The 13,162-nt window shown below is 40.4% G+C and overlaps 1 long non-coding RNA gene across 5 annotated transcripts in view; it reads right to left on the bottom strand.

Moving 5' to 3' along the window:
* Nucleotides 1–10,262: 10,262 nt before the first annotated feature.
* The window catches only part of LOC116996609, a 63,669-nt gene continuing 60,769 nt past the window's right edge, over nt 10,263–13,162 (bottom strand). For 4 of the 5 annotated variants that reach the window (XR_004417968.1, XR_004417967.1, XR_004417965.1 and 1 more), the window contains 2 exons: nt 11,775–11,859; nt 10,263–11,142 (listed from right to left, as the gene is read on the bottom strand). This is a non-coding gene — a long non-coding RNA (uncharacterized LOC116996609). The remainder of the gene's footprint in view (nt 11,143–11,774; nt 11,860–13,162) is intronic. The other variant, XR_004417966.1, reaches the window with a different exon arrangement.

Below are 13,162 nucleotides of genomic sequence, written 5' to 3' on the forward strand. Positions count from 1 at the left end.
TCTAAACACTGATAAATATTAAACATGTTTTAGTGAACTTTTATATAAACATCTCCTTTAAATTTTCTGGTACTTTTAATGTGCAAATGAATGTCTTAAAGAAAACCCGAAGGTCACTTGGATACCTGGGAGTGCCGTAGTCTCCTACATTTGCATACACTATCACTCTACACTATAAGAAGCATGAACTGCATTCACACTAAGTTTATTTCATTCCTTTCTTTACAGCTGGCTCAGGATCTGCTTTTTCTGTGGAAATACAGGCATACCAATCCTATTTAATTTCCCTGAACTGTGCTGTAATTGCACCATAATAGAGTTTAAATTTGTTTAATTAAATCACTTACATTCTCAGTAATACCCCCATTTGAAGTGATAATAGAGGGACATAATACTTCTTAATCACAACTTTATAATCACAGTTGTAACTTTTAGACTTTTCATTAAGTGTGGTCAGTGATGAAGCACAGCATTGTTTCTCATAATCTACAGCTGCAAATTTTACCTACAACTGATGTCTGTGAGTAGACTACAACTGCTGCATCCACACCTGATGGAAACAGCTCTGCACAATAGATTTCTGCTTTCATAGCTCTTAAACATTCACCATACCATGCACTCACATGGCCTTCATTTATATTTGTCAGAGTAGCAAATGGCTTATTCTTTCTGATTTAAAGCATGACCCATGCAGTGACCATGGTAGGATTGAAGATTACTTCCAGTAGAACAGAAATTAATATATTAGTGGATCAGAGTTTTATTGTTATTTTCTCGAGGAAAGTAAAAGCCCTACCAAAATTCTAAAAACCAGTAACACTAAAAAAAGTGGTTAAATGGTGCTTGCAGTTCTTGCTTTGACAGGTTCTGTACTCCACTTCCTTCTACAAGCAACAGGTTTAGATTGCCTTAAAAAGATTACCTAGAAAGCATCACTAATTTTCTCTTTTGCATATGGATATTGTCTAATACTGCAACAAACATAGGACCTAAGAAATGTGTATTTGTTAGTAACAACTTAATGAGCTACTCTCAGAAAACTAATTAGTCAGTCTCAGGGTTACAGTAATTATTTTTTTAAAAAAGAAACACATTGATAAATCTTTTTTGTGGTGTTTCTTTGGGTAGATATTAGATGATGATGTCAGATTCAGTGCTGCACTCTTTTGCTAATGATTGCATTGGATCAAGGAGGACACGAACAATTATGAACTTGTCAGAAGCAAGAAAGTAAGTAGCTGAACCAATGCTTGAGCTGTAATTAAAAAGAGCCCTGTAGCTAACAAGAAAATTGTGATAAATGAAGCAAGAAATTGCTTTTTATCTGTTGTGTCATCTACTCTTTGCCATTAATATTTTTAGAATAAAAAAGTAATGAAAATCTTTTGTCATGTTTACAGTCACAAAGCCTAACAGCCATTATCATTATGAACAAGGCTGAAGCTTGGGATGGGCAAACTGACTAGGGGGAGAAAAAGGATAGCTGGTAATAATACTTATCTGTCTCCGATCAAAACAAAGTCATCTTTCACTGGTAATCTATTAGTGAGTTTGGCCTTTACCTGCTGCACAGTCGCTTTTGATTCTTCTGTTGCAATCTGACCACAAAGTGATTATGCAGGTTAGTACTGTGCATTGCTTTGAATCTTTACTTACTATGTTTTGTCTTAAAACCAGCTTTAAACTGGGAGCTATTCCTCTCTTAATAGAGCAGGCTTTATGATGACTGCAGACTATCCGGGTTGAAAATTTTGCTTCTGTTTGTCTTTTTGAAGTCTTATGAAAACTAATCAAGAAATTATAGTCCTAGTACAGTAATTTCACGAATACAAGCCGCACCAATTTGACCAAAAGTTTGGTGGAAACCCGGAAGTGCGGCTAATATTCGAGGGCGGCTAATACATGAACAATATTCTAAAAGCTGCCAACACGGAAGTGAGAGCCCGCGGCAGCCCCAAGCCAAGCTGGAGCCCGGCTGGCCCCGGCAGAGGTGGGAAAGCCTGGCAGAGGCGGGGCCAGCAGTGTGGGGGCGGGCGGCAGAGCCTGGGCCAGCAGGGCGGGGCAGGGAGGGTGGCAGAGCCCAGGCCAGCAGGGCGGGGGAGCCTGGGAGAACTGGGGCTAGCAGTGCAGGGGAGCATGGCAGAAGCAGGAAGCCCGGCGGGTGGGGCTGCCTGGCAGCGGGGGAAGCCCAGCAGAATTGGGGCCAGCAGCGTGGGGGAGCCCGGCGGTGCGGGGGCCTGCAGTGCCGGCCAGGGAAAGCAAACGCGGCGGCGGTGCAGACGGGAGGGGGCGGCCGGTGAGCCTGGCGGCGGCGGCAGCCCTGCCGGCCGGGCGAGCAAACATGGTGCGGGGCGACCGGCGTGCCTTGCAGCGGCGGCAGCGGCCGGCCCGCCGGCAGGGCGAGTAAACGCGGCAGCGGGGCGACCGGCGTGCCTGACAGTGGCGGTGGCGGCTGGCCCGCCGGCAGGGCGAGTAAACGCGGCAGCGGGGCGGCCGGCGTGCCTGACAGTGGCGGCGGCGGCTGGCCCGCCGGCAGGGCGAGTAAACGCAGCAACGGGGCGGCCGGCATGCCTGGCAGCAGCGGCGGCGGCTGGCCCGCCAGCAGGACGAGCAAACGCGGCAGCGAGGCGGTGCTGACGGGAGAGGGGGGGCCAGTGAGCCCGGCGGTGGCTGCAGCACCCCCCGGCCGGCCCCATCGGCAACCATGAGCGGGCCGAGCCTTCCTGGCCCCGCCCCGAGTCAGTAAACCCCACTATGCTGTGATCCTGTTACTAATTGGCCAATTTGTGAAAGCTGCGCACGGATTCTCGCTACGAACGAAAGTGCGGCTAATATTTGGGGTGCGGCTTATCTATTGACAAAGACAGCAACATTGTTGAGGCACCGGAAGTGCGGCTTATACTCCGTGCGGCTTGTATTCGTGAAACTACTGTAATTCTTACTTTGATGGTTAGGTGGTGTATTTGAATTATTCCATGGCTATATGATGAAACTAATCTCAGCAATATGTTGAATAATACAGCTCTGAACCTTAGACTTGTTGGTATTAATTACCTGCAGTGAGCTATAGAGATGAGTGAATGTTCATTCAGGCTTTGTGAAAGCAAAGATGTGTCAACAGTAGCTCTGACTGAAAAAAACACTGGGATGATTTTTAGGCTTGCTGTGTCAGCAACCTACTTGTGGTGCCATGTCCTGCATCCTTAACAATGACAACAAATGCTGAATGCCAGTCCCTGTGCCTCCTGCTCTGCCTCGGCCAGGCCTGAGCCCCAGGACCTGCCCCAAGCCTGTGGACCATGGCAGGCATGGTTCCCTCTTCCCATCCATGATAATCCAGTTGTTAAGGCTGGACACTCAGAAAGTGAGCTCCCATCTCCAGATTTCTCTCACTATTCCTGGTGTGGCGTGCTGAGCTAGTCCTCTTATCCCAGAGCTGCTCTCAAGCGAATTGTATTCTTGCACAAGGTAGCTCCAAAATCTCTGCAAGTCTCTTGTGTATGTGTGTGTGTTCAGTATGTTGAATATTTGAATACAATGTTTTACCTTTTTAGGAGTGAACCTTGATCTGTTCCTATTATCAGACACTGAAGAAAATCTGTGTGGTCTTGATGTTACAATCTTCTGAAAATAACAACAGAAAAGTGTTTTCATCTCCCCTGTTCTTTGCCAAAAGCATTTAAGTACAATTTATCTGAAAACATTCTAGTGTGTAACTACCAAGACAATCAATTGCCACGAGAAAGCTCTTAGATATGAGTGATTAGTGACTAGAGGCACTGATGTGTTTTTAATTATTTATTTTGTAAGTAATAGGATTTACTTGTAAAAGGGGTAAGAGCAACATAGCATTTATTATAAACCTCAATGCACTATTAATAAGGCAAATTTCCTTAATGGACTTAGAGAGAAATACTTTTTATTAATCTATTTGTTTTATACATGTGACAAAATAAATGACAATAAATGCATGAGAACCTTCATGTTTAGCTTAGATTACTTGTATCATCATACTAACAGAGATTCCTAGTGATGGATGATGCATATAGCATAATGCTTTCCCTAACTATCATTTCTTATGCACAGCTCTCTGTCACGATCTTGCTAAAGGATGTGGAAAAAAAAAACCCTTAAAAATGTTTAAGAAGATGATCTCTGCCACCATTAACTGGCCCGGAAAGACATCGTCATCAACAAATTTGCATTAAAAATGTTAAAACTGTTATTTCTTTCCAGTCTTCCCTTCTCCACTGAAATTCCTCTGCAAGCTTAACATGAGAAATTCCTGAGAAACTGCAGTGACAATACTCTGCAGCCACAGTATATTTCCTGTTACTCTTTAGTACACTTTAGAGCTTTGTAAAGTCAATGGCATGTGCTGTTTCTAATTTAGTTCACCCCTCTACACTGCTTGACAGTTTCATACTTTGCCCCTTCCCTCCTTGGAAAATCAGCAGTATACTAGAAAAAAAAACCTGCTTAGTGAAACATTTAGAGGATGTGGAAGAAAAATAAAAATCTGCCCAGAAATGAAAAGTAAGAGGCCATGATTTTTAGTGTAGTGTTTTGAATGATCATTTGATCATAGCTGATGCAACCTGTGCTGGGAAGTGATATCAGTTAGCAGGAAAACTCATAAGAAAAGTCAGCACTTTAAATTTGAAACTGAGCAAAACTTAAATTTGAAATGAAATCATTGAGGCCATTTGTGGCCCAAAAAGATATTATAGTCTTCACAGCAATTACAAGGTGACATACAGTGGCTTATTTATGGTACTGTATGTCACTACAGAGACTTTTAACATTCTGAGTGTAAAATTCTATTAAAATTAAGGAATAATACCAAGGGTTTCTGAATTGAGCACCTAAGGTTATTTTATGCTGTGCTTGTGCTGTTCCATCGATAAACAAATGCTCCAATTATGCTACATTTTGCCATATAACAATTGCTGAACTCTTTCAAAATAGAGCAATCTGTAAAAAAACCCATTTCTGTCATAATTATGCTTTGTTTTCCTTAAACATTTTGACAGTGTAATTTATCTCCTAAGTGCCAATGTCCAGGAAAAAAAAAAAATCTGTTTGCTAATCTCTTTAGTTCTAGGGTTTAATGTGATGTTAATAATCGTGCCCACAACTTGCATAGATTTAGCAAAGGCATGAATCACAGCACAATTATATCTCTGAATTGAGGAATTTGTAAGCAAGCCAAAGTACTTAGCAGTTCCTGCTGTAAAAGTAGTGTAAGAATATGGTACAGTGTTTCCAGATGCAGTTCTATTACAAGCTGCAGCAAGAAAAGTCAAGGGGAAAATTTCATATTTTTATGCGAAAGCAAAGAAGAAGCTGTTCATGCGAGGGTGGTCTTAGTAGCCACAGTAATTTCACAATTATAAGCCACATCATTTTGACTAAAATTTTGGTCCTAACCCGGAAGCGCGGCTTATAATCAGGTGCGGCTTATATACGGACAAAGAACAAAAAGTTGCTGTTTCAGTTTGGAGGACAGGTGTCTGCTGAGAAAGGCAGGAACTTCTCTTTGAAATGGAGAATGTAAACCCCCTCCTTCGAAATTATTAAAATTTTGAAATCAAGGGGCTTTCAGGCAAAAATATGGGAATAACAGTTCTTTTCTAGGGGAATTAAAATAGAAATACAATACTACAAAGAAAAAAACTCCAAACCCTGACAAAGTCAGAGTCCAACCTGACACCCCGTCAGGCAGGGTGTTGGTAGCAGTTCCATTAAATGATGGTTGCATCCTCCTGCAGTGACAGATGTGATTCACCTGGAGCAGTGCTCCTGCAGAAGGTGCAGTTTCCCTCCGGAGGTCCAGTGGTGATGTGGAGAAATCCGGTTTCCCTCTGGAGTCCAGTGGAGAAAGGGGCTCCCTTAGTGTCCCAAAACCTCTGTTTTTATCTTGGTAAGAAATGTTGGGCTCTTCCCCCTGGCTGGAGCAACTTCCAATGGGATGCAGTAATTTTATCATTCACACAGTGGGACTCAATGGGCCATTAGCAGAAAATGACTTGCTGGAGGAAGGATGGGTTGTGAAAAGATAAAGAACAATGCCCAACCTGGTTTCAATGGATGGCCTATTAGCAGAATATCTGCCGTTGAGATAAGGATCACTGCCCCCACCGTCAACAGATGGTGATAGAATAGATACCTTTTATCACACTCTGTGTTGTAACATGCGGTTTATAATCAGGTGCGGCTTATATATGGACAAAGAATGAAAAGTTGCCGACATCCGGAGATGCAGCTTATATTCAGTGTGGCTTGTAATCGTGAAATTACTGTAGTTTCAATTGAGGCAAGAACAATAGAAGTGTAATTATTAAATATAGAAACCTAGGAAATTCTAGTCTAAAACTACCCTGTAGTGATGCACGTTTGAAGGGTGCTTTATCCTGACTGCACAGTAGTTATTGGTTGCCCTATCTCACTACTGCCTGGCTTTTTATTGCTGAAGGAAGATTTACTGCCTTCAAGGATTGGTAGTGTTCTGGGAGCTTGTGCAGGCTCCCGTCCCACTGGAGGGAAAGGGAAAGGCCTGGCAAAGAAGGGGTGGGGAGATGCTCTTATACCCTTTGTTCTTCCTTCAAAGAAGTAACTTATATGAAAAAAGGTCTAAGGAACTGGGGAGGCTGTCTAGTCTGGTACAGCTGAAATAACTTGGCCAGTGCTTTACAACTAAGTGATGAGTTCCCCTCTGGCTTTCCAGGTTAAAGAAGGGAATGGAGTTTGCCCTGTGCCTCAGTTACCATAGAAGGGGCCTGTGGCTCTGGCCTCCAGAGTAAAGTAGGGAAACTTTGATGTATCCAGTTCTTCTGGCCCAAGCAGTACCAATTATGTATAAATAGTTTCTGACAGATGTTTGTGTGATGTGGTCTCAAAAGCTGCTAGTGATGGAGATTTCTCTGTTTCTAGGAAAACTGTCTTAGGAAAACTATCACAATGCTTAAGGTTAGAAATACATCTCTCTTGATCTCTAGACCAAATCCCTCAGGTGCAGTATAAGTCTGATGTTCCTTGACCTTCCTGCAATGGACACAGAAACAGATTGATCTATTCTCCTTGCAAGAAGATTTTGCATATCAGAAGGATGCTCGGTCTCCCTCTAGCTCTCTTCTCTCCAAACTAAGTAGCAATTAATTTAGTCATTCCCTATAGGATATTTCATAGCCTTCTGATTATTTTTCTTGTCTTCCTCTAGGTTCTCTCCAGCTGATCCACGGATTTCTTCAAACTGATACTCTGTGGGAAGCAGCAGTGCTGAACAGAACAAGTTGGATGCCTTGCCTAAACCCTCTTTTTTTCTATAACAGAGCTTTTAGATTGATGTTGTTGGGTACTTAAGTTAATTATTAGGTCAATAGACTTTCTTCTTGTGTTTGGGCAGCTAATCCCACTTAAGCAAAAATAGAAAATACTTTTTTTCCCAAAAAAACAATTTCAAAAATTTCTTGAGGTTGGTTTCGAATTTCAGGAATTGATTTAAAAAGTCACCCAAACTTCAGTAGAATCAAGCCAGAAAATGTCAGTCTGTTATACCTTTTGAGGTAAAATATACATCCTGCCTTCCCATATGTTTACAGATCAAGTACTCTACAGAACTGACATATCCATACCACAATTATGGGCAGTGAAAGCAGTAACCATACCACTGTTAACCACCTTTATCATAAAATCATTTAGGTTAGAAAAGAGCTTTAAGATCACTGAGAAAACCTAACCTAAATCCTGTACAGTTTGCTCCTACACAACTGTTTTATTATATTATGTTTAATTATATTCTGGTATTAGAGGGGTTTTAATAAAAAGAGCATTTTGTGACTAACCTTCTAGAACCTAACTGTTGAACTGCACAGACAAGCCAGATGTGGTCAAAATATTTAGAATATTTCTTAAGCAGATTTGAATATTCTGGACCAAACTCATCTTTTTCATACAAATCTTCATCTGTATATTAGTAAAATATCTTGTCCTAACTGAGTAGATGTGACCTTTTTTCTTACTCTTGTCTCTGTATTATTATTTTACTTTGATTGATAAAACTTACAGCAGAGCAATATTTTGCCTGTCAGTTTCTCTTTGTGAATGTTCTTCCATTACTTCCTTGAGTTTCCTGCTTTGTTTACTTCTGTCTCTATAATTCATTGCAGTCTTTTTGATCGTCTTTCAAATGTTAGGAAGCATCAGCATATTTTCTCTCTTTTGTTCAGTGACAGTTTGTCTGCAGCTGAAGTCAGATGATGTCTTTTCACTGTCGGTAATATTTTGGTTACATTAATTTCTGTTGTTACTATTTCTTAGCAGGTAGGCCACTGATAGGAGCAGCATAATAAACTGCCACCATTAGCATTAGCTACGTCTTAATGCAATAATGCTAATGTTGCAAATAATTTTCATTGCATGATGAATCAGAGAAATCTAGAGGCTTTTTCTAAGACTGTAAGTCATATCCCATATGCATTGTAGTTTGTTGAGCTGTACACAGTGATAAACAGAATCATTCTTGAATAGTGTTAGGGTGGCTGCAGATTCTTTTATTTTTTTCTGTTTAAGGTACGATGGGATCAGTATTTTTATTTCTTTTGTTGCCTGAGAGCTTTCTGGAAGTAGAGCTTCTGTATGCATTTAAGTTAGCAGAAAAATTTACTTTCTTCTCACCTATGCTATATGTACTACCAGTAAAAGAAGCAAATAAAAATTTAGAGGAGTAGAATGGTTGCAGCAATAACTTGGAACTGCCTAAGGACAAATGAATTAAGCTTGAGTACCTTAGACCACTTTGTAACAGCACTTTTTAATTTTCAGTCCAGAATTCATAGTTCAGTAGAGTTATCTCTACTGCTTATACACATCTTAGCAGTGTAGATAGTACATACAGTGTAGATGGTACAGTGTAGATGGTACCTACATAAAACTAAATGCAGTTGTACAGGAGAAGTCTTCCAAAGCCTTCTCTTTTTGTTGTGCCCTGAGCAGCCTTGCAGCTGATGTGGCTGAGCAGCTGGGCACTGACCATACTCTGAAGCCTCTGCAAGATCCTCAGGTCACTCTACCTCTCCACCTCCAACAAAACCATCCTCACAAACATGAACTCTCAGCACCCAAAGACTTACATGGGATCAATAAAAGCCATGAATCCTCTGGAAATGTCTTTCATATTAGTTGCTTTATCTGTAGGGTTTTTTCCCATGATCATCCAGTGCTTATTTTTATTGCTATTCAAAATGTAAGAGGGTGGGAAACAGGCAGAACTACCTTCCTAGCTTTGTAGGGTTCCTGAAAGAATAGCTCTGAGAGATGCTGAACAGTGCTGAACATTTTCTTAACTCTCAGTTTTAGTTGTTATGACACATTCAACACCTCTATTCAGTCTTTCAGGCAAAGCACACAAAAAAACGTATTGGGTGATCTATACAATTTACAGCAAATAACATCTAAATTGGATGCTAGACTGAATAGACCCTGGTTTGTTGGCAGGGTGTTACTTTTTCCTCATATGTAATGTCTGATTTGCTAACAAAACTCAGAAAAAGGGCTGTAATTGTAATTAAATAACATAGGCATGAATGGCGTAAAATATAAGTTTAATACAAATATATAAAGCAGAAACACTTGTCATTGTTTTTGTTCTTTTAATTCTTCCCAAAGATGTCATAACCCATCAGACTGTGGCCATTTGTCTGATTTGAAAATCTTTCCTTTCAACAAAAAGTGAAATGTTTCCATGGAGATCAGCCAGAGATAGCCAAATGACGAACTTCTTGGCTGTACTTTCGGTTTGGTTTCTATGGTTTCCAGACAAGGAGGGGGTAATGTGAAGTCACTGAGGTTCTCTTTCTTTTCTCTTTCTTTCTTTCTTTCTTTCTTTCTTTCTTTCTTTCTTTCTTTCTTTCTTTCTTTCTTTCTTTCTTTCTTTCTTTCTTTCTTTCTTTCTTTCTTTCTTTCTTTCTTTCTTTCTTTCTTTCTTTTTCTTTCTTTCTTTCTTTCTTTCTTCTTTCTTTCTTTCTTTCTTTCTTTCTTTCTTTCTTTCTTTCTTTCTTTCTTTCTTTCTTTCTTTCTTTCTTTTTCCTTCCTTCCTTCCTTCCTTCCTTCCTTCCTTCCTTCCTTCCTTCCTTCCTTCCTTCCTTCCTTCCTTCCTTCCTTCCTTCCTTCCTTCCTTCCTTCCTTCCTTCCTTCCTTCCTTCCTTCCATTTTTCTTTCTTTCTGTCTCTTTCTGTCTTTCTTTCCATCTTTATGTCTCTCTCTTTTCTTTTCTCCCTCTCTCTCTCTTTCTCTTCTCTCTCTTTCTTTTCCTTCCCCTTCTCCCACCTTCTATTTTTGCAGGTTAAAGGTTACTGCAAAACAAGTTGTGTGGGCCCACAACAAGCAAGGGTAATTGTTGGCATCTTGGTCCTTGAAAAACCTTACATAGGTCAATTGTGCAGTTTTACATTTGCCCTTATTCTAAGATAAAGAAATAAAGAAAAAGTGATAAGACTTTCTTAGCATTCTGAGCAAAGTTATAGGGAAAATAAGTTTATAATGACTACATTTACCTTGACTGTGCACACAATGAGAAAATGGTAATAGGATTGACACCACACACTCCTTTTTAAAGGATAAAAAAACTAACAGTGAAATACTGCATCTTGGAAACATCTCAAGGCCTTCAGAATAAGAAATGCTGCAGGTCTCACTAGCAATACCAAACTGAATGGAGAAATTGAGGTATTAGAGTAGTAAGCAGGGTAGCTAATGGATTTCTATACAGCAGCAAGAGAACTCCATAAAGCAAAAGATAATTGTCACCTTGGCATCTAAATTCTCATCTTTCTTCTCATTCTGCATGCCAAAATTGTTTTCTTCAAAAAGTGTCACGTGGTTGTTTGGAACTGGTAAATACATCCTCTCCATGTTACTTCAGAGAATGTTATAAAGCACACATTCCTTCTTCCAAAGAATCCAAAGGGTGTTTTGCTCTCCATCCTGCTTCACTGTTTCTTCCTTTCCCAAGTACAGTAATACAACTTATTTCCACTTCTTAATTTTTTTTTTGAGGGCTAGTTCAATTCTCATCTTTGCCGTGTTTCTCAGAAGGCAGCTTCTGTCTGTTGCCACCAATTGCATCCTTCTTTTTCTGGCTCCCTTGCAGATACAAATTTATGATATTGTAATAGAAGTCATAAATAAGAATAAAGAAAAAAAGACATGATGCTCTTGCTATTTGGAACCATCTGAAGTGAGAACTGAGTGAAGCTTGATGACTTAACAAAGGATCTTATATCTGCCCAGTATGTACCACTCTATAAATTTAACTGTCCATGCTGTCTCCAGACAAGAAACTGATAAAAATGAAGTATGTTACACAACCTGCTGTGAAGCCTAAACGCATTTCTTTCAAACAAACAAACAAACAAACAAACAAACACGAAAGAGGAAAGAGTTTAACAATTCAAGCTACTCCCTTTCCATCAAAAAGGCTGGTTAAAGAATTGAAAAAGCTGGTCACACACAATCCAACAACTTTGTGGTTCTAAATTAAAAAAAATAAATTAATTAAAAGGTGAAAACCCCCTAGATAAACACAGGGCACAATACATATTGAAAATAAGATCACAGAATATTATTCAGATATATAATCTCTTCTTTCTAAAAACTTTGAAAAGTATTTGAAATCTCTGCAGTAAACAGATGGTTGGTGGTAGTAGAATAAGAGAAAGAGACGAGAAGGCATCACCAGCCTGACCCACAGTAAATTAGCGAGGGGGCTACAATACCTTAAACATGTGTGCAGCAACGGAAGGTGGTTGGTGCTGCTGCTTATCCTCCAATTGATTCCTGGTCACAGCGTTCACTGTTCTGCTGGTGAAAGGAGATCAAGAGATGGGAATAAGCATTGTAAAAATGGCACAGGGAAGGGTCATCCCTTCCACTTATGGCAGTCTCCCCTTAAATTCTCTTGTGTATCACTACAAGACTGAAAACAGCTGGAAGTGGGAATATGGTACAATCGTTGTTTTAAATACCCTGAGGTGAGATGCAGTTTGCAGAAGTATTGTCAGGGGAATCCTGCTGAAATTGATTTGTGTGGTATGAAATCTGATTAATACAAACATCTAAAATATTCATCCTTTACTTCAAGATCACTCTATGAATGGAATTTTTTAGGTAATGAAATTTAATTGTTACCTGGATTAAGTAATAAAAAAATTAGTTCAAGACATTCACTAATGCCCATTTGTAAAGCATAAAAAACCAGGGTTTTCACCTATGTAACAATTCCTAATTGTGTGCAATACAGAGTAGAACTTATTATTGGCTTGCAGAATGGCGTCTTATCTCTTGTAGAAAAGATTCTCCATGACGGAAAATATTTTCCTGGAGGGTATAGACTGCATGCTGTTCAGTGCATTAGCTTTCAGTGAAGACTGTGCATTGTGTTATTCATTGCCATTACTCTGCTTTCCTTTAGTTATATAACCTGTTAAGAATGATAGATAATTTTCGAAGTTTTTGCTCATCAAAGCAGTATTAGTTGAGATGTGGCACATGTGCCAGATGTGCTTTATGTTCCAAGGCTTGACAACATTTTGGGAAGGAATTTTCCCTAAAAGTCAGTCTAAACCTCACCTGGAACAACTTGAGGCTGCTTGCTCTTCTCCTGTCACTTTTTACTTGGGAGAAGAGACTGACACCCATCAGGCTACAACCTCCTAACAAGCACTCATAGAGAGTGAGCCTCCTTTACTCCAGAATAACCAACTCTTTATCAACTCCATTGCCCTTCTCTGGACATGCTCCAGCTTCTTGTAGTGAGGGGCCCAGAAATGAACACAGGATGCACAGTGTGGCCCCACCAGTGCTGAGCACAGGGGGACAATCACTGCTCTGGTCCTGCTGGCCACACTATTGGTGATACAGGCCACTGGCCTGAGGCAATGGCCAGAGCCCAGAGCTGCATTTACTTTGCCACTACAGTCCCATGCCTGGAGTGGGTCACACTCCAGGAACAGGAGGCCTTAGGTGTGGCTTGAGCTATGGCTCCATGGCCTTTTTGGTTGCCAGACTGCATTCAAAGGAGGCAAGGAAGAGTGGAAGGTTTTTTGCATAGGATAAAAAGGATTTCTTACTTGGGTGAATCTGTGGGGCAAAAGACAAAGATGGT

This window comes from Catharus ustulatus, chromosome 5 (assembly GCF_009819885.2).
Source record: "Catharus ustulatus isolate bCatUst1 chromosome 5, bCatUst1.pri.v2, whole genome shotgun sequence".
Classification (NCBI taxonomy): domain Eukaryota; kingdom Metazoa; phylum Chordata; class Aves; order Passeriformes; family Turdidae; genus Catharus; species Catharus ustulatus.